General features: G+C 58.7%; 1 long non-coding RNA gene across 1 annotated transcript in view; it reads left to right on the top strand.

Annotated features, from left to right (window-relative positions):
* Positions 1–20,185: 20,185 nt before the first annotated feature.
* The window catches only part of LOC149128218 (uncharacterized), a 65,302-nt gene continuing 58,236 nt past the window's right edge, over positions 20,186–27,251 (top strand). The window contains exons 1-2 of the long non-coding RNA XR_016229703.1: positions 20,186–20,488; positions 20,754–20,877. This is a non-coding gene — a long non-coding RNA (uncharacterized LOC149128218). The remainder of the gene's footprint in view (positions 20,489–20,753; positions 20,878–27,251) is intronic.

Raw genomic sequence — 27,251 nt, forward strand, 5'->3', positions numbered from 1 at the left:
GAGAGACAGAGAGAAAGGTCTTCCTTTGCCGTTGGTTCACCCTCCAATGGCCGCCATGGCCAGCGCGCTGCGGCCGGCGCACCGTGCTGATCTGATGGCAGGAGCCAGGTGCTTCTCCTGGTCTCCCATGGGGTGCAGGGCCCAAGCACCTGGGCCATCCTCCACTGCACTCCCTGGCCACAGCAGAGAGCTGGCCTGGAAGAGGGGCAACCGGGACAGAATCCGGCGCCCCTACCGGGACTAGAACCCGGTGTGCCGGCGCCACAAGGCGGAGGATTAGCCTAGTGAGCCGCGGCGCCAGCCTGAAAGGGTGGACCCTTTTACACCGGGAGTGCAAACCGCCCTGCAGCCAGTACGGAAAGCCCTCGGAGGGTCCTCAAAACATTGGAAGAGTGCAATTTCCTCGTGACTAACCCTTTGTTGGGTGCAGGCCCCGAAGAAATGAAGTATTCTCTCCACTCCAGCGCAGTTCACAACAGCCGACGCACGGGAGGAGACCCGATGCCCACCCACGGGTGAATGCAGGAGAAACTGGGGCGTCCTGGCCATGAGCGACACGGGAAGGGAGCGTTCTGCCACGTGGAATGAGAGAGACGTTGCGGCCTCGCTGACATGCAGGCCCTCGGAGGGGAGAGTAGAATGTGGTCCCGGGGGCGGGAGGCAGAGGGGATGGAAGAAGCTGTCGGAGGGCCAAGCACCTGGTTGGTCGCCAGGTACTGCAGACCGGAAACACTCTGGGGGTACACTTGGGGGCTCAACCACACACACACCGGAGGCGACGGACGTGTGAATTCACCCACGGCAGTGACGATTTCATTGTGTTTGCTTGTCAGACCGTGAGTACACCTCCGATTTATACATCATACATGCACTTAGCAAGTATGCGGCCAAGCACTGAGCCCAGTTCTGTGAGACAGTGCACGGTGTAGGGCACACTCCCTGTCCTCAGGAAGCCACAGTGTGGTGGAGGAGGTGGAATTAGACTTGTCCAAACTAATACCCTATCAGGCGCTGCTCAGCGTATGATTTATCATCAGATTAATTAGCCCTGCTCTGATTACATGGTTCCCCTCTCATTTCACTCCATCTAACTGCAGATCTACTCGTGTCCTCACCTATCTGCCACACTGTAAGCTGCAAGAAGACAGCAACCGCATCTCTTTAGAAATTTGACTTCCCAGCTCCTAATCCAGCCCTGGGAACGTCTGAAGCAGCCTGTGAGTGAACAAATGAGCGAATCAAAGAAACAAGGGATCAGTCCAGGGCGGGATGGTTAGGAAGGAGAACTGCAGGGCCCGGGGTCTGCACTGCTGTGAAGGCGATGCAGGCAGGGATACACATGGCCCATTCATGGCAGCTGCGTGCAGGGTGGAGAAGCAGCCAGTGGGTGGGACGCCTGCTGCTCGCTGGTGGAAACCAGTGGAGACAAGCTGCTGCCTGCATGGCGCCGCGTAGCCTGTGAGACAAACGTGGTGACTGGCAGGTGCAGTCGAGAAAGCCCGCCGGAATCGGTGCTTGATTACTTCCCCCTGAAGTGTTCCCAGCCATCCGTGGTTCCGTGACACCCCTCAGATACACACATCTGTGGATGCTCAGGTCCCTGGTGTAAGATGGGCCAGCATTCCTAGAGCTTGCAGGTAACCTGTGCAGGTCTCTACACACTGTGAGTCGGCTCTGGGTGACTTACAGACCTACAGGACACATTCCGTGTGAGTCATCATCACACTGTTCTGTTTGGGGGATGCTGAACATACTCAGCACAGACGCAGCTTTCTTTGATACTTTCCATCTGCATGGGTGAGGGAGTGGATGCAGAGCCCTTGGATGGGGGAGGGAAATGCAGTTCTCGTTGCCTTAAAGTCTCCATTGGCCGCACAAAACTCAGCCCTTGGTCACTCTGCAGTGGCGCTTGGTTTCCTTGCGGATGTGTTGTCCTGAACCCAGTCTCCACACCCGTGGTCCACACCTGCTGAGCTGCAGGCCCCTACAGCCCATTGTCCACACCTGAGCTACAGGCCCCCCCACACCATTGTCCACACCTGAGCTGCAGGCTCCCCCACACCATTGTCCACACCTGAGCTGCAGGCCCCCACACACCATTGTCCACACCTGAGCTGCAGGGCCCCACAGTCCATCGTCCACACCTGAGCTACAGGCCCCCCCACACCATCGTCCACACCTGAGCTGCAGGGCCCCACAGTCCATCGTCCACACCTGACCTACAGGCCCCCCCCCACACCATCATCCACACCTGAGCTGCAGGGCCCAACAGTCCATCGTCCACACCTGAGCTGCAGGGCCCCACACACCATTGTCCACACCTGAGCTACAGGCCCCCCCACACCATCGTCCACACCTGAGTTGCAGGGCCCCACACACCATCATCCACACCTGAGCTGCAGGGCCCCACAGTCCATCGTCCACACCTGAGCTGCAGGCCCCTACAGCCCATCGTCCACACCTGAGCTGCAGGGCCCCACACACCATCGTCCACACCTGAGCTGTAGGCCCCCACACACCATCATCCACACCTGAGCTGTAAGCCCCCCCCCCACACCATCATCCACACCTGAGCTGCAGGCCCCCACACACCATCATCCACAACTGAGCTGTAGGCTCCCCCACACCATCATCCACACCTGAGCTGCAGGGCCCCACACACCATCGTCCACACCTGAGCTGCAGGCCCCACACACCATCGTCCACACCTGAGCTGCAGGCCCCCCACACCATTGTCCACACCTGAGCTGCAGGCCCCCCCACACCATCGTCCACACCTGAGCTGCTGGCCCCCCCACACCATCGTCCACACCTGAGCTGCAGGCTCCCGCACACCATTGTCCACACCTGAGCTGTAGGCCCCCACACACTATTGTCCACACCTGAGTTGCAGGCCCACAGCCCATCATCCACACCTGAGCTGCAGGCCTCCCACAGTCCATCGTCCACACCTGAGCTGTAGGCCCCCACACACCATCGTCCACACCTGAGCTGCAGGGCCCCACAGTCCATCGTCCACACTTGAGCTGTAGGCCCCCACACACCATCGTCCACACCTGAGTTGCAGGCCCACAGCCCATCATCCACACCTGAGCTGTAGGCCCCCCACAGTCCATCGTCCACACCTGAGCTGCAGGCTCCCACAGTCCATCGTCCACACCTGAGCTGCAGGCTCCCACAGTCCATCGTCCACACCTGAGCTGTAGGCCCCCCACACCATTGTCCACACCTGAGCTGCAGGCCCACAGCCCATCATCCACACCTGAGCTGTAGGCCGCCCACACCATTGTCCACACCTGAGCTACAGGCCCCCCCACACCATCGTCCACACCTGAGTTGCAGGGCCCCACACACCATCATCCACACCTGAGCTGCAGGGCCCCACAGTCCATCGTCCACACCTGAGCTGCAGGCCCCTACAGCCCATCGTCCACACCTGAGCTGCAGGGCCCCACACACCATCGTCCACACCTGAGCTGTAGGCCCCCACACACCATCGTCCACACCTGAGCTGTAAGCCCCCCCCCCCACACCATCATCCACACCTGAGCTGCAGGCCCCCACACACCATCATCCACAACTGAGCTGTAGGCTCCCCCACACCATCATCCACACCTGAGCTGCAGGGCCCCACACACCATCGTCCACACCTGAGCTGCAGGCCCCACACACCATCGTCCACACCTGAGCTGCAGGCCCCCCACACCATTGTCCACACCTGAGCTGCAGGCCCCCCCACACCATCGTCCACACCTGAGCTGCTGGCCCCCCCACACCATCGTCCACACCTGAGCTGCAGGCTCCCGCACACCATTGTCCACACCTGAGCTGTAGGCCCCCACACACTATTGTCCACACCTGAGTTGCAGGCCCACAGCCCATCATCCACACCTGAGCTGCAGGCCTCCCACAGTCCATCGTCCACACCTGAGCTGTAGGCCCCCACACACCATCGTCCACACCTGAGCTGCAGGGCCCCACAGTCCATCGTCCACACTTGAGCTGTAGGCCCCCACACACCATCGTCCACACCTGAGTTGCAGGCCCACAGCCCATCATCCACACCTGAGCTGTAGGCCCCCCACAGTCCATCGTCCACACCTGAGCTGCAGGCTCCCACAGTCCATCGTCCACACCTGAGCTGTAGGCCCCCCACACCATTGTCCACACCTGAGCTGCAGGCCCACAGCCCATCATCCACACCTGAGCTGTAGGCCGCCCACACCATTGTCCACACCTGAGTTGCAGGCCCACAGTCCATCGTCCACACCTGAGCTGCAGGCCCCCACACACCATCGTCCACACCTGAGCTGTAGGCCCCCCACACACCATTGTCCACACCTGAGTTGCAGGCCCACAGCCCATCATCCACACCTGAGCTGCAGGCTGCCCCGGCACCCCATTGTCCACACCTGCTGAGCTGCAGGCCCCCCTTCTTGCGGCCCCTCTTGCCTGCACCTGGGCAGAGACCGCCTCTCCAGGCAGCTCCTCCCACTCACTGGCACTTTGGTCCCCTGGCCCTGCCCTGGTATCATTTCCTCAGGAGCTGGTCCCTGTGCTGGGGCTGGGGAAGCAGCCCCCCGCCGTGTCCCCGTAACACTTGGGCACAGTTTTTGTAGTAGGGAACCTTAGTAACTGTTCAGCTGTATGGCCTCGGCTGACGCCCAGACTTCATGGTCGAAAGCCAGCATAGACTTTGCTTCCTACTCTCTGTTAAGTCTCACTGTTTCTGTATGTCTCAGAGCACAGGACTCATTTACAGTTTTTAATCATCTTAGCTAATAACTTTCTCACACTAAAAATGGAGCAATGACTGCCACCAAACCACAATGCACTTGTGCATTTAATTCACTGAAGGTGATCGCAAAGCAGAATCATTTGGTGGCATAGAAACATGTTAAAGTGACTCCTGGTTCTCTTTAAGATATCAAAGGTGGGGGGACATTTGCCATAGCAGCTGGATGCCTCCTGGGACATCCCACGCTGGAGTACCTTGGTTCAAATCCCAGCTGTGCTCCAAATCCCGGCTTCCTGCTAATGCAGACCCTGAGAGGCAGCAGGTGGTGACTTGAGCATTTGGGCTCCCACTGCCGTCAGGGAGACCTGGTGGGATTCCTGGCTCCTGGTTCAGGTTGGCCCAGCCTGGGCCATTGTAGGCATTCGGGAGTGAACTAGCAGGTGGAGGAGCTCTGTCTCTGCTAAAAAAGCCAAACAAAAAAACTACAAAAAACAAAACCCCAAAAATCTCACAAATGGAATGTGGCTATGATAAGATTAGCAAGGATGCATTCTTTTGTTAATAAAAGAAATACAGGTAAATATGCGGTTTAGAATGTTGTATTTGGAAGTTTGCGCACTTGCTAATGTTTCTTCTCTGTGGACCAGCACTGGAGGAGGACGTTGATTCTGTGTTGGGGTTTGCACGATGCAGAGCACAGGGGCACACGTGTGAGGACACGAGAGCCGCAGGGGCTGGCTGGGAGTGTGGGTCCCCTGGGGATGGGGAGACACTGACCTGCCCTGTTAGCTGCCTGTCTCTCAGGGAGGCCGGGGTGATCTCTGCAGAGGCCGGGGCCTGGAGGCAGCAGTGAGCGCTCCACTAGTGACAGGAGACGGGCCCAGGAATCAACAGATGAAGGCCGCGGTGTCTCGTGTGGGACCCGCGTCCGTGCCTGCCTCCAGGTGACCTGCATGCTCCTCCGGTGTGCTCAGTGCAGCGACGGCTCGTTTCTCGTTCCACACGCCGGAGGGGGACGGGCATTGCAGTCATCTTTCCGTCTCAGCTGGCGGCCAGGGGACCAGGTGTCCCTCCCTGGCTCCAGGGCTTCGTCTCGTTTGCATAACAACCTGCTGCCCTCGGCATGTCCAGAAGGCTCCTGGCTGAGGCTGCAGAGGGGAGCAGGCACCAGGAACGTGCAGGGACCCTCAGTCCACGGGGAAGGATTGGAGTTCTGGCCTTGAAAAAGGGGTTCCCATGCGCACTGCACTCGGCGTCAGGGAGGGGTGGGCCCGTCTCTGCTGAGGTGCTGTGGGGCGCACACACGGACACACGTGCACACTCACTGGCTCTGACATGCACGCACATGAGACTCACCCTCTCACCTGCAGCCACACTCGTGCACACACCTTCACACACATGCACACGTTCACACACGATCTGAAGAAAGCGTTTGCATTAAGGTTCCTCCTAGACCCTCGGTGAGTGTGGTTTCTTCTCACTGAGACAGAACCCTGGCGAGCGAGGGTGCAGGTGTGTCTGTAGTCCGCCCTCCTGTGAAAGCCGGTGAAACCTCCGCCCTGAGCAGTTCCTGCTGGCCCTGGCCTCGAAGCTGGGGAGGCCAGTGAGGGTGCTGGGACTTGCATGCCCTGACAATGCCATCCGTTGTTTTCATGATTATGCCTAAAAGGGGGATTGAAATGTGTGATGGGGGAGTTTGGGTGGGGAGCAGCCCAGGGAAGACCCAGGCTTTCACTTGAGGGCTCACCGGAGGCATGCTCCGTGGGGAGCCTGTTCTGCTGGGTGCAGCTGGGGACATCCAACCTTGGCCTTGGCCTTGGCCTGCAGCTCCCCGCAGGACACTCAGAGAACGGACAGAGTCAGACGCAGCCGGGCTCCGTGGGCCGGGGCTGGAGGAGGGCCTGGCAGTCTGCTTAGTGAGGGGCTGGGGAGCTCTTGAGAACAGCAGGCATGTGGGCTGTGGCACTCTGGTCGCTTCTCGGCTTTGCACTCAGGCTGGAGCTGTGGTGTGCGGCTTGAGTGGCCCCCAGACTTAGGCTGCAGACCCCCTGGTGAGGGGCGAGGGGGGACCTTTCAGAGGTGAGTAGGGTTTGATGAAGTCCCGAGGGTGAAGCCTTATGATTGAATCCTGGTGGCTGCCTTTTATTTTTAAGATTTATGTATTTATTTGAAAGGCAGAGTGATGGGGACAGAGAAAGAGATTGATTTTTCCACCCGCTGGTTCACTCCCTGGATGGCCATGAGAGGCAGGGCTAGGCCAGGCCAAAGCCAGGAGCCTGGAGCTCCATCCGGTCTCACACGGGTGGGCAAGCACTTGGGCCATCTGCTGCTGCTTTCCCGGGTGCATTAGCAGGCAGATGGATTGGGAGTGGAGCAGCCAGGATTTGAATCATCGCTCCAATACAGGATGCAGCGTGGCACCACAGCGCGGGCCCAAATCCTGGTAGGTTTTCAAGAAGAGGGAGAGACAGACAGAGGCAGGCACGGGTTCTCTGTCTCTCGCTGTCTGACACCCCATGCTGACCCTAGCGCCGTCAGCCAGAAACCTTCAGCGGGTGAGACCCCTACACCTTGCATCATGGGAATCGTGAGCCAATAGAAGCCTCCTTTCTTTATTAAGTAGCCTGCCTCAGCTACTTTGTTACAGCTAAAAACAAACCAGGAACACAACAGACTGATATATGCATCAGTGGGACTTTGGCCGTGGACTCGTGTCCTGCGCCAGTGTGCTGAGGCAGCCTAACTTGGCAACGCGGTCCTGAATTTGGTGGTGGTCTCAGCTCATTCGCTGCGTCGCCCTGTGGTCCTGGAAGACTTGATTCCCAGAGACTCGTTTTCCCCATCTGCAAAACCGCGTGCCGTTCACTCCGCTCGATTGTCACAAGGAATGGAAATCAATTACCGCCCGACACATGGGCAGTGCTCCATGAATGGCAGCTGTTGGTGGCATATAATTAGACATGCAGTATTTCCATCTGTTCCTCTGCACCTAGCAGGTCCCGGGCAAGGCCAGGATCTGAGGGCACAAAAGCAGCTGAGACAGCACGGCTAACCTCAGACGACGTCTCAGATCAGGTCTAACAATTCATCGTATGAAAAGTAGAGCCGTGAACTTCCCACTTGCACTTCCTTTTAAGCACCTATCAGATGGCGGTGTCTTACCTGTAGACTTTGCCCTTCTCTTTAGTTCTTTAGGAGACTGGAGAAGCCTCAGCCGAGAACTGATGGTGCATATTTTCCCCCATCTTTGACACGCGTGGGGCACGGCGTGAGCCCTGGAGGGTCCCCGCTGTGCCCGTCTGTGACACGGCTCGGGGGCAGCCTCCTGGACTGCGGAGCGGGGCACAGGCACGGCCTTGGCCCCACTGCGGGGGCTGAGATCCAGCATTCACCCTCCAGTCTTGTAAGAGACCCCTGAGGGTGCTGCCTTCAGTCCATCCTGCACCTCGCCACGAGGGTGCGTGAACTCGCCGCCATCATTTCACGCTCCTGCCCGAGCCCTGGGCAGCGGCTGGCTGCTGCCACTCCCCGCAGGCTGGCCTCCGCCACCTTTCAGGTGTGCCTCTGCCTGTGGCCCCGCCCCGGGAACCTGCTTCTGCCCCACTCTTGGCTTCCTGCAGCACCCTTCCGAGTCCTGGCACAGGGAAGCCTCTCCGAGGCTCTCCACTCCTCCAGACCACTCCGGGCAGTGCTCTCTGGAAGGAGGCCTTGGGTCCCTTGCCCGCATGTCCACAACACAGCGAGGTGAGAGCGTGCTGGGTTTCCCAGCGTCTCCCATCCTGGAGCAGTGCTGGATGGCAGTGACGTAGACGGAGGGCGGGAGTCAAGTTCTCACTGACTGCAGTCCGCTGTGCGATGTGTTTCTGCCAATGCCTGCCATGGCCACTCCCTGCTGTGGTCAGCTCGCCCTGCCCTGGTCACACCACCTGCCCTGATCAGATCACTTGTCCTGGTCACACCAACACCAACTACCCTGGTCACACTACCTGTCCTAGTCGTCCCACCTGCCCTGGTCACACAGCCTGCTCTGGTCACACAGCCTGCCCTGGTCACCCCACCCTGACCTGGTCGCTCCACCCTGCCCTGGTCATACCACCCTGCCCGGGTCACACCACCTGCCTTGGTTACACCGCCTGCCCTGGTCACACCGCCTGCCCTGGTCACCCCAGCCTGCCCTGGTAACCCCACCTGCCCTGGTCACCCCACCCTGACCTGTCCTGGTCACACCACCTGTCCTGGTCACACCGCCTGCCCTGGTCACTCCACCTGCCCTGGTCACTCCACTCTGACCTGTCCTGGTCACAGTACCTGTCCTGGTCGTCCCACCTGCCCTGGTCACACCACCTGCCCTGGTCGCTCCACCTGCCCTGGTCACCCCACCTGCCCGGGTCACACTACCTGCTCTGGTTATACCACCTGCCCTGGTCACACCGCCTGCCCTGGTCACTCCACCTGCCCTGGTCACCCCACCCTGACCTGCCCTGGTCACTCCACCTGTCCTGGTCACCCCAGCCTGCCCTGGTCACACCGCCTGCCCTGGTCACCCCAGCCTGCCCTGGTCAGTCCACCTGCCCTGGTCACCCCAGCCTGCCCTGGTCACACCGCCTGCCCTGGTAACCCCACCTGCCCTGGTCACACCACCTGCCCTGGTCACCCCAGCCTGCCCTGGTAACCCCACCTGCCCTGGTCACACCACCTGCCCTGGTCACCCCAGCCTGCCCTGGTCACACCACCTGCCCTGGTCACCCCAGCCTGCCCTGGTCACACCACCTGCCCTGGTCACCCCAGCCTGCCCTGGTCACTCCACCTGCCCTGGTCACACCACCTGCCCTCGTCACCCCAGCCTGCCCTCGTCACTCCACCTGCTGTGGCTTCCCCGCCCTTGTTTGGAAAGAGCTGTGCAGAGAGCACTGAGGAGCCTGTCACTGAATGTGGGAGGCCTGTGGTTTCCCTATCTTGTTATTTTACCCGTGGCCACCAAATCTGTGGCTCTCGGGGGGCTGAGGTGTGGTAATCAAAATAACAGCCCCGGAGTAGTCCCCTGCACAGCCTCATCTGGAGGCTGGAGTCTGCGTGTCTGCAGCTCCAACGCGTCTGTGAGGGCTGCCAGAAACAGCTGCCTCTCTGAGCCCACGAGCCGCCACTCAGACACTGGTCACTGACCGGGGTTCCTGTGATCACTCCAGGCAGCCTCCGCCCAGGGAGCGTGGGCTGGGGTCTACTTGGGTGGAAGAAGGGGAAAATGATCCTTGTGCTCACACTATTCTGAGTGCATTACTGCCCTCCAGTCTGCAGTCAGCCACACCAGGAAGCCACGCCTAAATTAAGCCTTGGCTATCGTGCACCGAAGTTTTAGGAAGAAAAAAGCAAAGCGAAAGAAAAATGTGCTGGACACAGGCGAAAGAATAAAGACTGCTCAGCCGGAAGAGTAAAGCAAGCAGATGGACTTTGCAGGAACACCGGACAGCAGAGTCACCTGGAACACAGTACCCTGGAAGAAAGCAAACCTAGAACAGAGCCCATCTGCCACGAAGCTCACCTGGGAGGCAGTGCACGGGGAACACAGCTCCCCTGGGAGGCAGTGCACGGGGAACACAGCTCCCCTAGGACACAGCCCCCCTGGGAGGGAGCCCCCCTGGGACACAGCCCCCCGGGACACAGCTCACCGGGACACAGCTCACCTGGGACACAGCCCCCCTGGGACACAGCCCCCCTGGGACACAGCCCCCCTGGGACACAGCTCACCTGGGACACAGCTCCCCTGGGACACAGCCCCCCTGGGACACAGCCCCCCCGGACACAGCTCCCCCGGGACACAGCTCCCCTGGAACACAGCCCCCCTGGGAGGGAGCCCCCCTGGGACACAGCCCCCCGGGACACAGCTCACCTGGGACACAGCTCACCTGGGACACAGCCCCCCTGGGACACAGCCCCCCTGGGACACAGCTCACCTGGGACACAGCTCACCTGGGACACAGCCCCCCTGGGAGGGAGCCCTCCTGGGACACAGCTCCCCTGGGACACAGCTCCCCTGGGACACAGCCCCCCGGGACACAGCTCCCCTGGGACACAGCTCCCCCGGGACACAGCTCCCCTGGGACACAGCCCCCCGGGACACAGCTCCCCTGGGACACAGCTCCCCTGGGACACAGCCCCCCTGGGACTCAGCTCACCTGGGACACAGCCCCCCTGGGACACAGCTCACCTGGGACACAGCTCACCTGGGACACAGCCCCCCTGGGACACAGCTCCCCTGGGACACAGCTCCCCCGGAACACAGCTCCCCCGGGACACAGCTCCCCCGGGACACAGCCCCCCGGGACACAGCTCCCCTGGGACACAGCTCCCCTGGGACACAGCCCCCCTGGGACTCAGCTCACCTGGGACACAGCCCCCCTGGGACACAGCTCACCTGGGACACAGCTCACCTGGGACACAGCCCCCCTGGGACACAGCTCCCCTGGGACACAGCCCCCCTGGGACACAGCTCCCCCGGGACACAGCTCCCCTGGGACACAGCCCCCCTGGGACACAGCCCCCCTGGGAGGGAGCTCACCTGGGACACAGCTCCCCTGGGACACAGCTCACCTGGCAGTGCACGGGAGGCAGTACTCCCACGGGATGCTCTGCGGAGAACTCAGATTCTGCACACCTCCTTCATGTCTTTGGTCAGCCAGGCAGACTCAAGGCAGAAGTTGGAATCTGTCCTCTCTTGGGGGGGTCCCCTCTCCCCGTTCACAGCCACACAAGGGTGACACTCAGTGGGGGAAGGGGCGCGAGGGGACGCAGGCGCATGTGGTCCTGATAGCCCCTCCCAGTGACGCAGGCTCAGCTGGGCTTGGCAGGAGGCGTAGCTCTGTGTTCCCAGGTGTGAGTCTGTGATGCACGCCGGCTCCCACAGTCCCTGGGCAGGGGCAACGAGGGGAAACCTGGGAAGTTCGGGGCGCTTCCAGGGCACATGGGGGTGTCTGTGAGGCTGGAGCCCCCACCATGGCAGTGTCTCCCCTAGTGAAGTCCCTTGAACAGGATTTGGCTTTGGGGGAGGGGTCTCGTTTCTCTGGTCCATGACGGTGGAGTGCTCTGGCTTCTGGGGCGTCACACGGTGTGGCTCACTGACCTCGATGCAGCACTATTTTTGTGTTGTGCCTGGACAACCTTCAAGGCTGACTGGTGGGGCCTGGCAGCATGTCCCCACGGCTCCCAGGTCTTCCACAGGCACGTTGGGAGCGTCTAGGAGAAAGGCCTGAGGTTCAGCTGAGGTTTGCCTCCCGGCGGCTCTGACCAGGCCCTCATGGGGGCACTGGGCTGTTAAGAGCATCAGAGCCTGGCAGACTGGTCGCCTTGGAGAGGCCCAGCCAGTCAAGGCTGTGTGTTCTCAGCTCTGGGCAAGGCGGCTCCCCAGGCCCGGGCCTGCCTCCCTGAGTGGGTACATCCGGATTTGGACCACACCACTTCTTCCTGCACGCCAGTAATTGAGAAATGATGTGCTGCAGGTGGTGTTGCGTGGAGCAAGCCTACATCCTCAGGACAGGACACACACGGGCACTGGCGGGGACTCACACGTGGGACAGGTGGCTGCTCACTGGCTCCTTGGTCGACGGAAGACGTGACGGGGGCAGGTGGTGGGGTGCGGAGGTGGCTGGAGGGTTGAGTCTGGAGGGACAGCAAGGTTTCTGGGTGAGGGTGGGGAGCCAGGGTGCGGGTGTCCCCCAGCTTTCAACCTAACACCAGTGCTGGGGTCGCGATCGCTATCCCCGTGTGTCTCCAGGAGCCGCATGAGCGCATCTAACGCCGTTCTTCTGGAATAAACCTGTTGCCGAGACCCAAGGTCAACCGTGTGACCTCGTGGCTTTCCCTGAGGTTCTGCAAGTGGAGGCCGTGGAGTTGAGGGGCACCCCCCACCAGGAAGTGGTGACATGGCAGGTGTGAAACAACCGGTGTCTGGAAGTTTGTGCAGAGTCAGACCTGTCTCATACCAACTTCCAGCACGGAGAACCCGTAGCAGGCACTGAAAAACGTCAAGAAAATGGACCAGAAATAAAATCAGAAACTTTCCATTTATTCAGTTCTGCTGCATTGCTTGTATAAAAGATGTCATTGTAAGTTTTAAGGGTTGTTTTGAGTCCACCTGTGCTGCCAGGGCCCTGCTGGGTGCCTGACTTATGAACAGTCCCTTCTCTGCCCCTGAGCGGCAATCACACCGTTGCTGCCGGTATGAGAAACCCGAGGCTCCGAGACGTTGACGAATTCGCCTTAAAGAAAGAGCTGGAGCCAGACTCCTAGCCCTGGGTTCTTCTGACTCCAGACCTGCGGCTCCTCCCACTGTGCATTGGTGCAGTCCAGGTTCAGAGCGTGGGTGTTCCACGGGGACAAGGTTGAGAACCATGGCCTGGTTTCCCCCGGGGTGGCAGCGGGCCTTCCAGGCCACGGGAGGAAGCTTCCAGCTCCCCAGGGTTACCACCCTCTTCCATGCAGGCTGATGAGGTCGTGGTGAGGGGTGGGTGCCTTCTTGTCAAGCCCAAATGCACTTGCATTCTCTTTGAACATTGTAACAGCCAGAGACCCGCGTCGGCGGGACCGCCGGTGGGGATGGCCGAGGTATCACCGCCCGGCCGAGTCCCAGCTGCACTACATGGCCAAAGAGCCAGCGGCAGAAGCTGCACCCCTCCTGCCTACTTGGGGGTCCCGGGCATTCTCGGTGTGTATTTTGGCTCAGGGATGGTTTGAGCTCTTGGGGCTGAGGGTGTTGCGGGGCAGTGGACCAGGGATTTTTCCTGAAGGTGGGGTGAGCAGCTGAGCTTAGCTCCCCCGTGTCCGTCTGACAGCATCGGCCTTTACAGATCCCTTCCCTGCTGCTGTCTCTGCTGCTGGACACGGCTCCTCTCCTGCCCACGCCGGAGACGCCCCAGGTGCTTTCCACCTGCAGACTAGAGGTGCCCTTGCCCTTGTTGGGAACCTCCAGCAGCCCCAGAGCCTGCCGGACGAGCGCCAGCCCCTAGGTGCCCACAGCCCTGGCCGAGCCCGGCCCTGCCACTCCCTGTCTTGTTCCCGGTCCTCAGGCAGGTCTCCAGCCTCGCTGGCCAGCGTCCCTCTCTCCTGCTCCTGACTTCACGCCGCTGTTCTGGCCGGCTGCCCCTCACTGCTGGGAAAACTCTTCTTTGTCCAAGTGCCGTCTCCATAGGGGGCTTCCCCGACCCAGGACTTAGCACGATGTGTCTGGGGTTGTCACATTCCGATCGATCTCTGTTTCCGTGCCGTCTCTCCCCGTAGACAGTGGGGTCCTTCAGAGCAGGGAGTGTGCCACCGAGAGTCGGTGCCAGGGGACGTTCGGTCAGTGAGTGACTTCAGACAGGAAAGAAGCTTTGGTGGCGGAACTGCACTCGCGGTAAAAGCATGCGTTAATGCCTCGGCAACTGTCGGACGAGCAGGAAATTGGCAAGGTGCCGGGAGGCTTTAGGAGGGTAGCTGCCTGGTGCCCAGAGCAGCCTGGCACCCGGCACCTCAGACGTCTGGGATGGATGACGGGCCCTGGGCTCGCGCTCACTTTTCGTGTTTGCGCTCTCATGGTGAAGGTCACACAAAACCCCAGGGAAGGTGGCTTTGTATCCCAGTCTCGGACGAGAAAGCAGGGACCAGGAGTTGGGAAGTGGCCTGTGCTATTTGTCACTCTGGTCTCCGAGCCGGAGGTGGCGCGGCTGCATCTGATCCTCGGTCTTCCGACTTCTGGCCCCTCCCGCTGCCGGTTGGAGGTGCCTGGGAGCTCACCGCGTCCGTCATTCGTTGTTTGCTGAGCAGAGACAACGCACACGCGCTGATGGGTGAGATCACTCGGCAGTGGACGCGCTGGCCTGCTCTGAAATTAAGGGCGTCTCGGTCCTCTGGTCTGCCTGAGGCTCCCAGGCCACCCAGGAGCTGAGCGAAGTGGCTGTCCAGAAAGGCCGCCTGGGGGAGGCTGCCTGGTGAGCTGAAGCATCCTCACGCGGGGACAAGGGACGTCAGGCCGATGGCGGTCACCTCAGGGCACAGTTCAGTGAGGGCTGCCGCAGATCTGAAACGCAGGTCATGGAGTGCAGTGTGCACAGAGGTCCCAGCCAGCAGGGAAGACACACGTGCGGGGTCGCACTGGCTCCCAGGAGGCGTCCGTCCCAACTGGGGGCTGCTCAGGCAGAAGCGGCTCACAGGAGGCGGCCTGCTCAGGTGGCGGGAGCATGAGGAATGGGGCTTAGGTTTCGGGCACAGGAAGCGGCAGGCGCGTATTGGAGAACTGCTAGGTTGGGATGAACGTGGCGGAGCGAGAGGGCTGTGGGGTAGGTGGGGAGCCGGGGATGAATTTTGGCTTGCTGTGCCCTGGGCCAGGTCAGGCCATGGGCAGAGCGGCAGGTGAGGGCTTGGTTGGGCTAGGAGTCCACATGGCACAGGAGGCGTGCCTGCCAGAGACCTGCAGGAGGAGGAGGGGTGGGGAGCGATGACCGCCCGCGCCTTCTGCCCTCCGCCCTGGGTGAAATGCAGGGCGGCCTCGTCCTCACATCCCTGCTCTCCTCGGACGGGGACGGGGAGGGAGCCTGGACTCCCCGGGTCTCAGGGCTGGGTGCGCCCCTGGCTGCCTTAGGAGCAACACAGTGAGCAAGTGAAGAGCGGGCCTCCACCAGGAAGTGCTCCCCGCCCGCCTGGCCACCCCTCCTCCCTGGCTGTGGACGCTTGCGTTCTACCTGCTTCTCAGCGTCCTGTTTGATTTGGGTGACCTGTTCAGACAGCTCCCCAGGTTACTGAACTCCGCTCTCAGTTTGAGCCCCAATTCTGTGTATTTGTTGAATAAATATTGAATGAATGGAGGCCTTTGATCTTGCTGCCGCTGACAGCTCCTGGTGCGCTGCCTCTCGCCTTGATCTTCCCAGGACCTTGCTGGCTGCCGGGAGAGGGCTCAGACGTTTCTCACCCGAAACGCTCGTTCGTGTTCCGTGGGCCACGTCCGTCCCCTTCCCTTCCGAGAGGCGGGAGCAGCGCTCGGCCTGGCCTTGGAGCCCGCGGAACGCCCACAGGCCTCTGGTGAAGGGCTTTGTCTTCCCTGCTGGTGTTCAGCAGCCTGTGTGTCCTCGGCCCGGGAGCAGACCTTGGTCGCCATGGAGACTCGCGCCGTCAGAGCTGCGCACAGCGCTTGCTTTCTGTCCTCCAAGGCCCCTCTTTCCATAGCAGCTCAGACCCGGCGAGGGGGGACGGGCACAGAGCATAGCGTGGAGTTCTGCCTGCTGCCCCCCAGCACGTGGGTGGGATTTACCCTCCTCCACCGAGTCAGACAGGCCATTGCTGTGGCTGTGCAGACCCAGGCACCGAGGGGCCGGGCGCTCGGCACTCACTGTGGAAGCAGCGGGAGACCCCACCTCCAGGCTCCGGTGCCAGCTGCCCCTGGAGGGTAATCTGTGGAGACAACCCAGGACAAGCCGCAGGCTACTGCATGCGCCACGGACAGGAGGGGAGCCCAAGGCCAGAGTTCCCGGTGTTTCTCTCCCACTATGTTTTCTTTGTTTTGTTTTAAGATTTATTTGAAGGAGTTAACAAGAGGGAGAGACACAGAGAGAGGGAGAGAGATCTTCTATCCACTGACTTACTCCCCAAATGGCGACAACAGCCAGGGCTAGGCCAGCCCAAAGCCAGGAGCCAGGAGCTTCTTCCTGATCTCCCACATGGGTGCAGGGGCCCAAGGACTTGGACCATTTTCCGCTGCTCTGCCAGGCCATCAGCAGGGAGCTGGATTGGAAGTGGAGCAGCTGGGACACGAACCCGCGGCCCTGTGGGATGCCGCACTGTGGGCGGCGGCTTTACCTGCTGCACCACAGCACCTGCCCCACCTCCTGCTGTGTGACCCTGCAGCAGAGCCCTTCCCGGGGCAGCGCTGCATAGGAGGGGGAGATTCAGAACCTGTGGGTGAGCCTGGCCACGTCGTCACTGGCTTCCCTGAGGTCCGCGTCTCTCTTCCACAGAGCGGGCAGTCGGCCCTGGACCCAGCCAAGCCCTCACAGGTCTCGCCTGTGGGTGCCTCCTCGGGCTGGTGCAAGGCGGAGCAATGTGTGAACAGCTGCCGCATTCCATCTGGCTGTTCTGTTTGTGCTCAGTAACATCGGCCAGCAGGACTGCAGGTCACTGACGTGCATCAGAGAGGATTAGAGAGTGGAGCAGCTCCCCAGCAGGCCGAAAGCCGCCCCCCTTCCGCTCTGCAAGACAGGGGTCTCGGGGAAGCTATTCAGGGCAGCTGTCCTAAGAGCATTTGTGTTTGTGCACTTCGGTTTCTTTACTGCCCAGTGAAACTTCCAGTTTAAAGACTTTGGCTCCTCAGTGAAAAGTTCTACCCATCTTCATTTCATCAATGTCACATCACTGTCGCCTGCACGGTCCCAACTTCATTATTGCGGACGTAATCTAACCCATTCTAGGATGAAAACACCACATGATTGTTGCTCTGACCTGCAGTTTTTTTATTTCCAGTTTATTAAAATGTTTATTCGTTTTTGTTTGAAAGGCAGCAGCAGCAAAGGGCTGTGGGTTTCTCCTGACGACAGGCTTTGCTGTTCTGTGAGTTCTCGCGTGCCGTTTCCTGCAGTGGTGGTCTGGCTCCGTGCCTTTACCGTGAGCCTGATTTAGTGTCTTTGCAACCCCGCCCTCATTCGCTCCTTCAGCAGCAGCCCTGGGTTAGGCAGCGCGGTGGTGGCCTGCACAGCACGTGGCCCAACCGTGGGTTGTGCTTTCCATAAAATGGTAATGGTCCTCTGTGTTCCGTATGTTGTTTTTGAGAGAGAGTCTAATTTTAAGAGGCATCAGTATCCACAGTGTCTTTTCGCCCCTTCCTTAAGATGAGATTTTTAACCTTCCATCCTGATTGATAATTCTGCCAGTGAGCAGCCATCCCCAACTCTGTTCCTGTGGTATGCAAGTGTCAGTCATTAGTAATCACATGACGTCTCCTGCCTTCTCTGAATTAGGCTCATTTTTGTGCTTGCTGCTTTATTTATCCATCCCCCACCTTTATTTTTAACATTTTGGGCACTCTCCTGCAGTTTTTCAAATACTTATTTGTTTATTTGAAAGAATTACACACACAGAGAGGGAGATTTTCCATCTTCTGGTTCATTCCCCAAATGGTTGCGACAGCCAGGGCTGGGCCAGGCTGAAGCCAGGAGCTTCATCCGAGTCTCCCACGAGGGTGCAGAGCCCAAGCATTTGGACCGTCTGCTGCTGCTTTCTCAGGTTCCTTAGCAGGGAGCTGGACTGGAAGTGGAGCAACCAGGACTTGAACCGGCGCCCTTATGGGATGCTGGCACTGTAGGCAGCAGCTTAACTCTCTAAGCCACAGTGCTGGCCCCTAATCCTGCAATTTTTAACCCTAATCTCAGTTGATCATTTGCAGTTTTTTACAAGTAAAGTATTTAACTTCTATAATGTCTTTTTTTCCTGTTAAGATCTTTTTGTTCAGTTTTGAGATTGAATGCAACCTTTCCTAGGTAAAATTTTTTTGAAAGTTTCAAGATTATTCAGGTGTGTTATGTATGATGCAAGCCTGAGTTTTTCATTTGTAGATCATCTGTTCTCTTGTTGGTATTGGCAGTATGGTTTTCCTTTTAAGGATTTCTCAATGTGTGTGTGTGTATGTGTGTGTGTGTGTGTGTGAGAGAGAGAGAGAGAGAGAGAGAGAGAGAGATTTAAATGGATCTCCCATGAGACTGAGTGGTGTGGTGGCCTTCTTATGATCTGAACCTTTCCTTGGCCCAGCTGGGCTCAGCCTGAGTTGTGTGTTTGCGTCTGGGATTCCCGCGCTGGCGCGCTGAGGTCGCCTTCTGTTAGATTTCATCGCATGGCCCAAATCCCCTTATCTCCTCCCACCTCATGGTTCTAACTCGCGGATTAGCTTCGTGACGATCCCCATCACTGCCTTTCTGCCCACACTGCAGTCTTTAATTAACGGCAGTTGCTTACGTGTTCTGCGTACTCCTGCCTGACTCCAGACCCCAGCTCCAGGTCTGTGGGGTACGGGCTCCGAGCTGTACCAAGACCTCCGACTGGACACTGCACTTCTGCCCCGCGTGGCCGCTCCATCTCCCTGCAGGGGAGGGGCCAGCTTGGAGCCCTCGGCTGGGTCCCATCGGGGCTCTCTCCCTCCTACACACGTGTGCGTCCCGTCCCGGCTCTCTCCCTCCTGCGCATGCGTCCCTCCTGGCTCTCTCCGTCCTGCGCACGTGTGCGTCCCTCCTGGCTCTCTCCCTCCTGCGCATGCGTCCCTCCTGGCTCTCTCCGTCCTGCGCACGTGTGCGTCCCTCCTGGCTCTCTCCCTCCTGCGCACCTGTGGTCCCGTCCCGGCTCTCTCCCTCCTGCACATGTCTGAGAGGAGGGGTCTGTGCTTTCCCAAGTGGAGGCTGGAGCGTGTTCCAGTGTGGAGTGTGTGGCCCCTGGGTGAAGCTCTCAGGCTCACCTGCTGGGAAACTGGCAGGCTGGGAGCTGTGTGGCTCAGGCGTGAAGGTGACTGCCGGGCACCCCGCTCTGCAGTGTTCTTGCTCTCCGGCTGCCTTCCCCAGAGCACCCACAGCTCTGGTTGACGGATCGTCTGTGCTTTCAAAGCTGGAGACTTGTCTGCTGTTCTGTGAAGCTCTGAGAGGCAAGGGGCATTCGCCGTGGGGTCCCAGTGGGCCCCTCCTGCTGTCCCTTGCCTCCGTGTCTGGGTTGGTGTCATTGTTACCTGCTCTGTTACTGCAGAGAACCTGAACACCAGCACTTGGAGATAGAGAAGTCACGTGACTTGCAGCATGATACGGTGGCGATGACAGCGCTTGGAACTGCATCAGATAAAGGTTTCACTTTGTCATCGATTTGCCTGGACCAGGCTCCACTCCTCCACCGTGACATGGAGATAACAAGGGTACATAATACAGAGGGTCGTGTGAGTGGAGACACTTGGTGGGCACTCAGGGGGCGGGAGCTGCTCCTACAACCTGCTGTCCTGTCCTGTTCTCGCTGCTGGAGGTGTGCTGGTTACCTGCACTCCCTGTTTGGGCCCCCACAAGGTAACAAGTCCAGACCGGGATCATCAGTGGGGAACAGGGGATTGCCGTGGTCCACATCCAGAGAAGGAAATCTGATGTTAGGTGAATTACATATTTGAAAGACAGAGTTACAGAGAGGGAGACACAGAGAGATTTTCTATGTACTGGTTCACTCCCCAAATGGCTGCAAAGGCCAGGCTGGGCCAGCCTGAAGCCGGGAGCCTGGAACTCCATCTGGGCTCTCCCACGTGGGTGCGGGGGTCCAGGCACTTGCACTACCTTCTGCTGCTTTCCCAGGTGCATTAGCGTGGGGCTAGACTGAAACCATAGCAGCCCGGGACTAGAACAGTGCCCCAGTGGTATGCTGATGTCGCAGGTGGTGGCTTAACCCTCTGCACCACAGCACCGGCCCCAAGATGGTTATCTGTTTAACCAAATGGAAACTGTATGATGATGGAACAAACTGACTCCACGAACTGTGGAAGTGGTGCGTGTGGGAAAAACACAGCCTCGCCTGTGTTGTGTTCCTGCCGCAGTCGTTCCCCTGGAGTGAACCGTGAGCCAAGGCGGACGAGGTGTTCTGCAGAGCACCGGGGCCACGCTTCCAGCACTGGCAGACAAAGAAAGCCGTTGAAGCATCCGGGTTGAAGCAGGCTGAAGAGACCTGGCACTCAGGCCTGCCTGAGGAAATCGGAAACATCAGATATCAGCCGAGTCCTAAGCCGTACGTCTGCCTCGGTGTTCAATTTCTTGAGCACAGTAAGGCTGCTTTGCTCATGGGAGAGCATGTCCTTGCTCTGAGTAGATGCACATGAGGCTTTAGGATGAAAGGGCCATCACCCGTGCAGCTGTGCTCAGATCTTCCACCCAAAGGGAGGGCATGCGTGTCTGTGTGTGCATCTACACCGGAGAGAGATGTGTGCAGCAAACATGGCAACAAAGATGAAAGTGTACATATGATTCTGGCATTCCTCCAATTGTGTTTGCAGTGCAGCTCAGGCATTTACCTGCTACAAAGGAAGAAGCAGCACAGGAAGCCATGCGAAAGAAGAACCAGAGGCAGAGGGACTCCCTCCATCCACACGCAGCACTGGCCCTCCAACGGGAGGTGAGGTGAGTTCCCCTGTGAAAGCCCCTAAAGATGTGGCCAGAAAGGCAGAACGTATCAAGGGGCAGTGACTGCAAACGGGGCCTCGTGGGCGCGTGTTGAAGGGAAGAAGGTTTAGCCATCTCAGCTTCCACAGAACAGAGAGGTGGGCACGTTAGTCCTCACTGAAGAAACCGGCATTCTAGTTTGAGAAAGTTTCATCTTCAAGTAGCAAATGTCTATAAAATTTCTCTAGAAAACTTAAAAATGGCCTCATGCAATAGGAAAAGGAAGGAAGGCAAATCACATCATGAAGTGAGTCTAAACTATATAATAGACTGGAGAGATCCACGGGAAGATAACCTTTTATACCAACATACTCGTGAATATGGAGGAGCACACTACTTGTGTATGTTAAAATTCCATGACAGGGATTAAACAGTACATACAAAATAGTTCTACATTATCCTGTAATAAAACTTATCCTCACAACGAAAAAAATGGTTTAACCTCAGAAAATAACTTGATGTACTTTTTTGGTAAGGCTGGAGCTATTTTTAATCATTTTAATGGATTTTATGTCTAATGAAATTCAAAACCACTCAACGATAACTTCTTCCTGGTTATCAAAACCAACATCCTTATATACAGGAATACGGGTTCAAATGTGCCTATCACCGACTGGTGTCGCATCTGTGACCCCCAGGGTGGCCTGGGTGTTTCTCAGGAGGGAGGGGAAAAGGTGTTTGTGTGCAGGACACACAGCGCTCAGCCAGCCGCCTAGTCGCTGGCACTAACACGCGCAGACCTCACGTAACTGAAGTATGAATGCAAACAGAACAGCTGCAGAGAGAGAGAGATTATGACGCCACAAGCATAGATTTAAACAAAGGAGCCCGTATCTGTAGAGCATTTTGTGCATAGTAGTATTCAGTATGAAAGTGTTCAGTCATGTTCCTCGAGAGCAGACTGCGTCCCGAGGTCATTCCGAGTAGCATGGAGGTGACGAGAGCCTCACCGGGACTTCTGCGGGTTTGGCGATGGCACCTGGCTGGGCTCGTGGCAGTCCTTGGTCCTTGGCGATGGTCTGAGTGATGCTTGACATTTTCTGCATTAAAATACTGACACAGAGGGATGCGACCTCAAAAGCTTTCCCAGCTGCCCACGCCCTCTTTGGGGTGGGGAAGCAGGTGCGGCCCAGCCCCCGAGCCGAGCCTGGCTTTGTGTGGCTGCAGGGCGGGTGGCCTTTGCGTTTGGCACTTGGCTTCCCTAACTTGAAAGTTCCCCCTGCACCTGTTCAGAGGCTTTGGGAGAGACCCCCGGGATGCTCGGTTCTCCCACTGGCCTGCCAAGGACACTTTGTCAGCTGAAATGCCACAAAGGTCACCCTTCCTCACTTCAGCGTCTTCCGAAGCTTGCCTTTGGCTGGAGAGACCCTAATCATTATTGGAGCTCTAAAATGCGAGGGGGAGATCAATGGAAAATATTTTCCTTTTCATCCACCTGACACTGAGGGAGACATCCCATGGCTTGGCCACGCTGTCACACCTGTGTGAAGACTGGTCAGGATGCATGAGCGACAAGTGCGCCGTCTCCGCCCTCTTTGGAGTCTGGGAGTTCTCCAACAGCTGGGCTGACACGGAGGCTGGTGCAATGTCCTGTTTTCTGTTTGCTTGCCTGTTCTGTGTTGTTTGCAGGAGAGAGGGCTTAAAATACCTCTGATATTGGCTGGCGCCGCGGCTCACTTGGCAAATCCTCCACCTGCGGTGCCAGCACCCCGGGTTATAGTCCAGGTTAGGGTGCCAGATTCTGTCCCGGTTGCTCCTCTTCCAGTCCAGCTCTCTGCTGTGGCCCAGGAGTGCAGTGGAGGATGGCCCAAGTGCATGGGCCCTACACCAGCATGGGAGACTAGGAGCAGCACCTGGCTCCTGGCTCCTGGCTCCTGGCTCCTGGCTGGTAGCGCGGTGCGCCGGCTGCATCAGCCACTGGGGGGTGAACCAACAGAAAAGGAAGACCTTTCTCTCTGTCTCTCTCTCTTACTGTCCACTCTGCCTGTCAAAAAAAAAATACCTCTGATATTAAGTGGAGTTACTAGAAAGAGATTCTCAGTGTCCACGGGTTTCATGAATACGTTTCAGTATCCACACAAAAGTTCTTGGTGTCAAGGGGGATTTCGTGTGCTTGTCTCCTTGTGTGGTACGGGGGTGCTGGTGGACATGGTTTTATTTCCATTTTCATGATTACCCTTTCGGCAGCTGGTGCAAGCCCACTCAGCTGAACATTTCACACAGTCATTTGGGGTCACTGGGTCATCTTTGCTATCAGCATGTGCTCATCTCCAAGGAGTCTTCCAGAGCTGACTGTCCCGGCTCACCACCTGACACCTGTGAAGTCTTGGTGTAGTCACTCGGCTTGTCTGAAGCCTCAGTTTTCTGGCCTGCAGAATGCCAGTCGCCATCCCAGCACAGCGTGAACACCAAGCACGAACACGTGGCAGGTGCACAGGAGACCAGTCTCGTCAACAAGCAGGCATTTGAGCTTCGGTTTAGCTGCATTTACGTTTGTTGACACTTGTTAGGTTTAGGCGGGATCTCAGCCCAGGTGACAGGTGGCCTTTGCTAGGAAGCCACACGAGGTCAGGATTCCTGCTGGTTGCTGGGGATGTGCCTGTCCCTTGTCACGGCACCTAATGCCCCATGGAACTGGGGGCGGCTCTTGTGTACTTCCATGCTTAGGGCTTAGTAAAGGGTTGGCAGGTGCACGGCACACATGACAAAGTTCTGAGCATCAGGATGAAGGAACAGCTGAGTCCATCATGGTTCTTTGAATGCATGAAATCGGCACAGTCGTTGACATTTTGGAAAAGGGGTTCGGGTGCCCTCACCTACCCCTCCGCCAAGTTGTATTTGGAAGACGTTTTGTGATGACTCATGGGAGCACAGCCGTCCTGTCTCCTTCTGTCTTGTTTTAGACATTCTCGGCTTCCATGTCCTAGAAATCCCGGGAGTCCCGTGTATGACACTGGCAACGCCCCGGCTGGGGTTTGCTTTCACCCGTTTCCCTGCTGAACGGCAGCTGCACTTGGCCAGAGCCTGGGAGAAGTGGAGCTTCCAGATGAGGCAGGGCCAAAGGCACGGGTGATCACCACGCTGAGCAGCTTGGTGGGGCAGGGGAGGGCCCGGCTCTGACGGCTCCGTCCTGGAAGGCTTCCCAGAGGCTGCATCGTGGAGGACGAGGAGGAGCTTAGCAAGGAGCAGGGAGGGCCCGCCGGGCCTGGGTGTTTGAGCAGAGGGGAGGCGGCGGAGCGTGCAGATGCGCGGTGTGAGGGGACGGGTTGCAGTCTCCTGGGGCAGCACTGCGGAGCCTGTGGAAGGAGGTGACGTCTGAGGGAGGAGGCAGGAACCAGAGAACCAGCAGCTTCTCCGTCTGCTGGGTTTTACGGCGACAGGAAATGAGCCACGAGTGGGGGTCAGGGAAGAGGCACCGGGAAGCCACATCTGGTGGCGTCACGTGGGCTGGATTAAAAGGGACTCTTAGACATCGCACTGGCCCAGGAGGGAGACAGCTGTGCAGGGAGCCCGGGAGGGGCCAGAGGCTGTGCGTGGACGTCCCTCGTCTGCTGAAGATCGTCATTTCTCTTGCGCGGAACCGTGTATCTCCATCTCGGTGGCTGGCTTTCAACGTTATCATATGCACACAAGAGTCATAAGTAGGATTTTGATGACTGGTAGAAACGCATAACCTGCATAACCTTTATTGCTAAATTATACTGAGATCGGCTGGTCCGTGAGCTTGGGTCATGTACAGATGATGGTGTCCAGGTGTTGCATGGTGAGTTTGAAATGTTTGCTGTCTAAGTGTTAGATGCCTGTCGGTCATTCAGCCCTCGACTCCGTCTCTTTGCTTCCCAAGGAAGTGCACTTAGCCCTGTTGGAAGATTTTACTGGAAGAGAGTCAGCTGCCGTCGTGTGTAGACTGGACATGAGGCCCTCAGCCCCTCTCCCATGAATCTGCACAGTACGTGGGGCGAGAATCCTGGAGTGTCCTTGGACTTCTCTCTGACACCCACTTCCGTCTGCACAAATGCTGCAGCCTGAGTTTCCCCCACTCTGTGCAGCTCTACTCAGGTCCACCTGAGCGCTGGGCGTGGCTTCTGCTGCCCTTGTAGCTCCCAGCCCAGGACCCTACGGGACCAAAGTCCCTGATTTGACCCTGGGTGCTCTTCCAGTCCCGTTAGGTGGAAGCTTGTAGTTCTTATCCTGTGGTCCTGTACCCAAGACTGCCAGCCATCCCGGGCCTCCCTCAGCTCCCCCAGGACCTGAAACCCCCCCCCAGCCATCCCCGGACCTCCCTCAGCTCCCCCGGGACCTGAGACTCCCCCCTCCAGCCATCCCGGACCTCCCTCAGCTCCCCCAGGACCTGAGACCCCCCCCTCCAGCCATCCCTAGGCCTCCCTCAGCTCCCCCAGGACCTGAGACGCCCCCCGCCATCCCTAGGCCTCCCTCAGCTCCCCCAGGACCTGAGACGCCCCCCGCCATCCCTAGGCCTCCCTCAGCTCCCCCAGGACCTGAGACGCCCCCCGCCATCCCTAGGCCTCCCTCAGCTCCCCCAGGACCTGAGACCCCCCACCATCCACGGGGCTCCCTCAGCTCTGCTTAGCTCCCCCGCCCCTGGCTGCTGGCACGTGCTCTTATGTTGCCTTAGAGCTCCTCCCTCGGGACATCCTCACGGCCCCTCTTCCTCGCAGTCACTCCTGAGGAAGGCCGCCCTGCCCACCGGTGCCGAGGGTGGTCTCCCTGCACCTGGCCTCTCTGTCTCACGCCCTGGGGTACTGTCCGGCTCTCCCCGAAAGGCCGCCCTGCCCACCGGTGCCGAGGGTGTCTCCCGGCACCTGGCCTCTCTGTCTCACGCCCTGGCATAGTGTCCAGCTCTCCCCGACCTCACTTGCTTCAGCTACCTGTTGGCCATTAATCCACTCATGCTATTTGAGTGCTCAGCACACTAGGGCTGAGCCAGAGATGGGCTCTGTGGATGCTCCTATGTGTCGCGCACGCGTGGCGAGGCCAGCACACGGTGAACATGTTGGGAGCAACGGAGCATGCCGGGGACCTTCAGGGTCAGGCAGGGCCATTTTCTTAGTGTTTACGTTGCCCGGAAGTCACCGTGGGGCGGGCGGCGCCCACCGCTGGGACAGATGGCTGAGGGCTTCTGGGCCAGCCCTGAGGCTTCACCCGTTGCATATTCTTTCGGAGTCTCTCTTTGCTCATGTGGGAAATGCGGACAAAGCAGCTGTTCGAGTGCCTGCTTAACCGCGTTTTTACCCACGGGGAGGCTTTGGGTGTGCGTCAGGAGGATGGGACACGACTGGGGCCATCGGGGAGGAGGACTGGTGCTGTGTTCAACCTGCGGCTCAGCAGTCCCCATGTGACAGGACACCTGCAGTGTCCCCTGGGAACTGCTGATTTCCTGAGCTGGCTCTGGCGAGGCTGGCTTGCCTTAGTCACTGGTAATTTCTTCCCAAAGCGGTAGACGGCTCTTCTGCTGCCGTGAGAGCCGAGATCAGCCCTGGCCCGCGGTGGCGTTCAGCCCGGCTGTGCAGGAGGCCACAGGGGGGAGCTGCACCTGTTCAGGGCGGCGCAGGCTCTGAGCTGTTGCAAATGCCCTGATTAAATCACATTTTTCTTATCCGCAATCAGGAAACAGGAAGTGATTTGACACAGCACATTGCATCAATTACGATCAGATTGGGGAACATTCTCTCTGATAAGCGTTTTCTGCCAACCTGTGCCTCTCGCCTTGATGGCAATCAGCGGCAGAGGGGGAGCAGCGTGGCGGCCGGGCTGCACGCGGCCCTGCTTCAGGGGCTCCTCCCTGCTCAGAGCCAAGCGCCGTCTTGACTCCAGGGCGTCCGGATACTTTCCTTGCTGCCTGCAGACCTGTGGCTCTTCGGCACAGCTCACAAACCACAGCCTCAGAGGGAAGACCGGGAAGAAGCAGCCGCCATCGGCGACGTGCGCGCCATTTACAGAACGGGGTTCTCTCGTCCGGCTGCAGCTCTGCTTTTGCTACTTGGAAGGGTGGTTGGTCAGACGGGCTTGTTGTGAGCGAAGGCAAATCCCCTCGGGGACTGGAGATGGGGCCGGCAGATGGCAACTTCAGTCGGAAGGAATCAGGACATGGAAGTGTGGAGGGCGGAGCCTGGCGAGGACCCGGGTTTGAATCCCAGCCTCCTGGGAACCCCGGAATCCTGTTCTGAAGGTGGCCGGGTGGGTGGAAGGCAGCGCGGGGTATGGAGCCGGTTTCACACGCCGGAGCCCTGCGCGGGGGAAGATGGGGCGTGTGCTCCCGGGTTGCTATAGCTTCCGTGCCGTCTTCCCCACCCTCGCCGTGGCACTTGTGT

Source organism: Oryctolagus cuniculus, chromosome 2 (genome assembly GCF_051225735.1).
Source record: "Oryctolagus cuniculus isolate XC-2025 breed Fujian yellow rabbit chromosome 2, ASM5122573v1, whole genome shotgun sequence".
NCBI classification, from domain to species: domain Eukaryota; kingdom Metazoa; phylum Chordata; class Mammalia; order Lagomorpha; family Leporidae; genus Oryctolagus; species Oryctolagus cuniculus.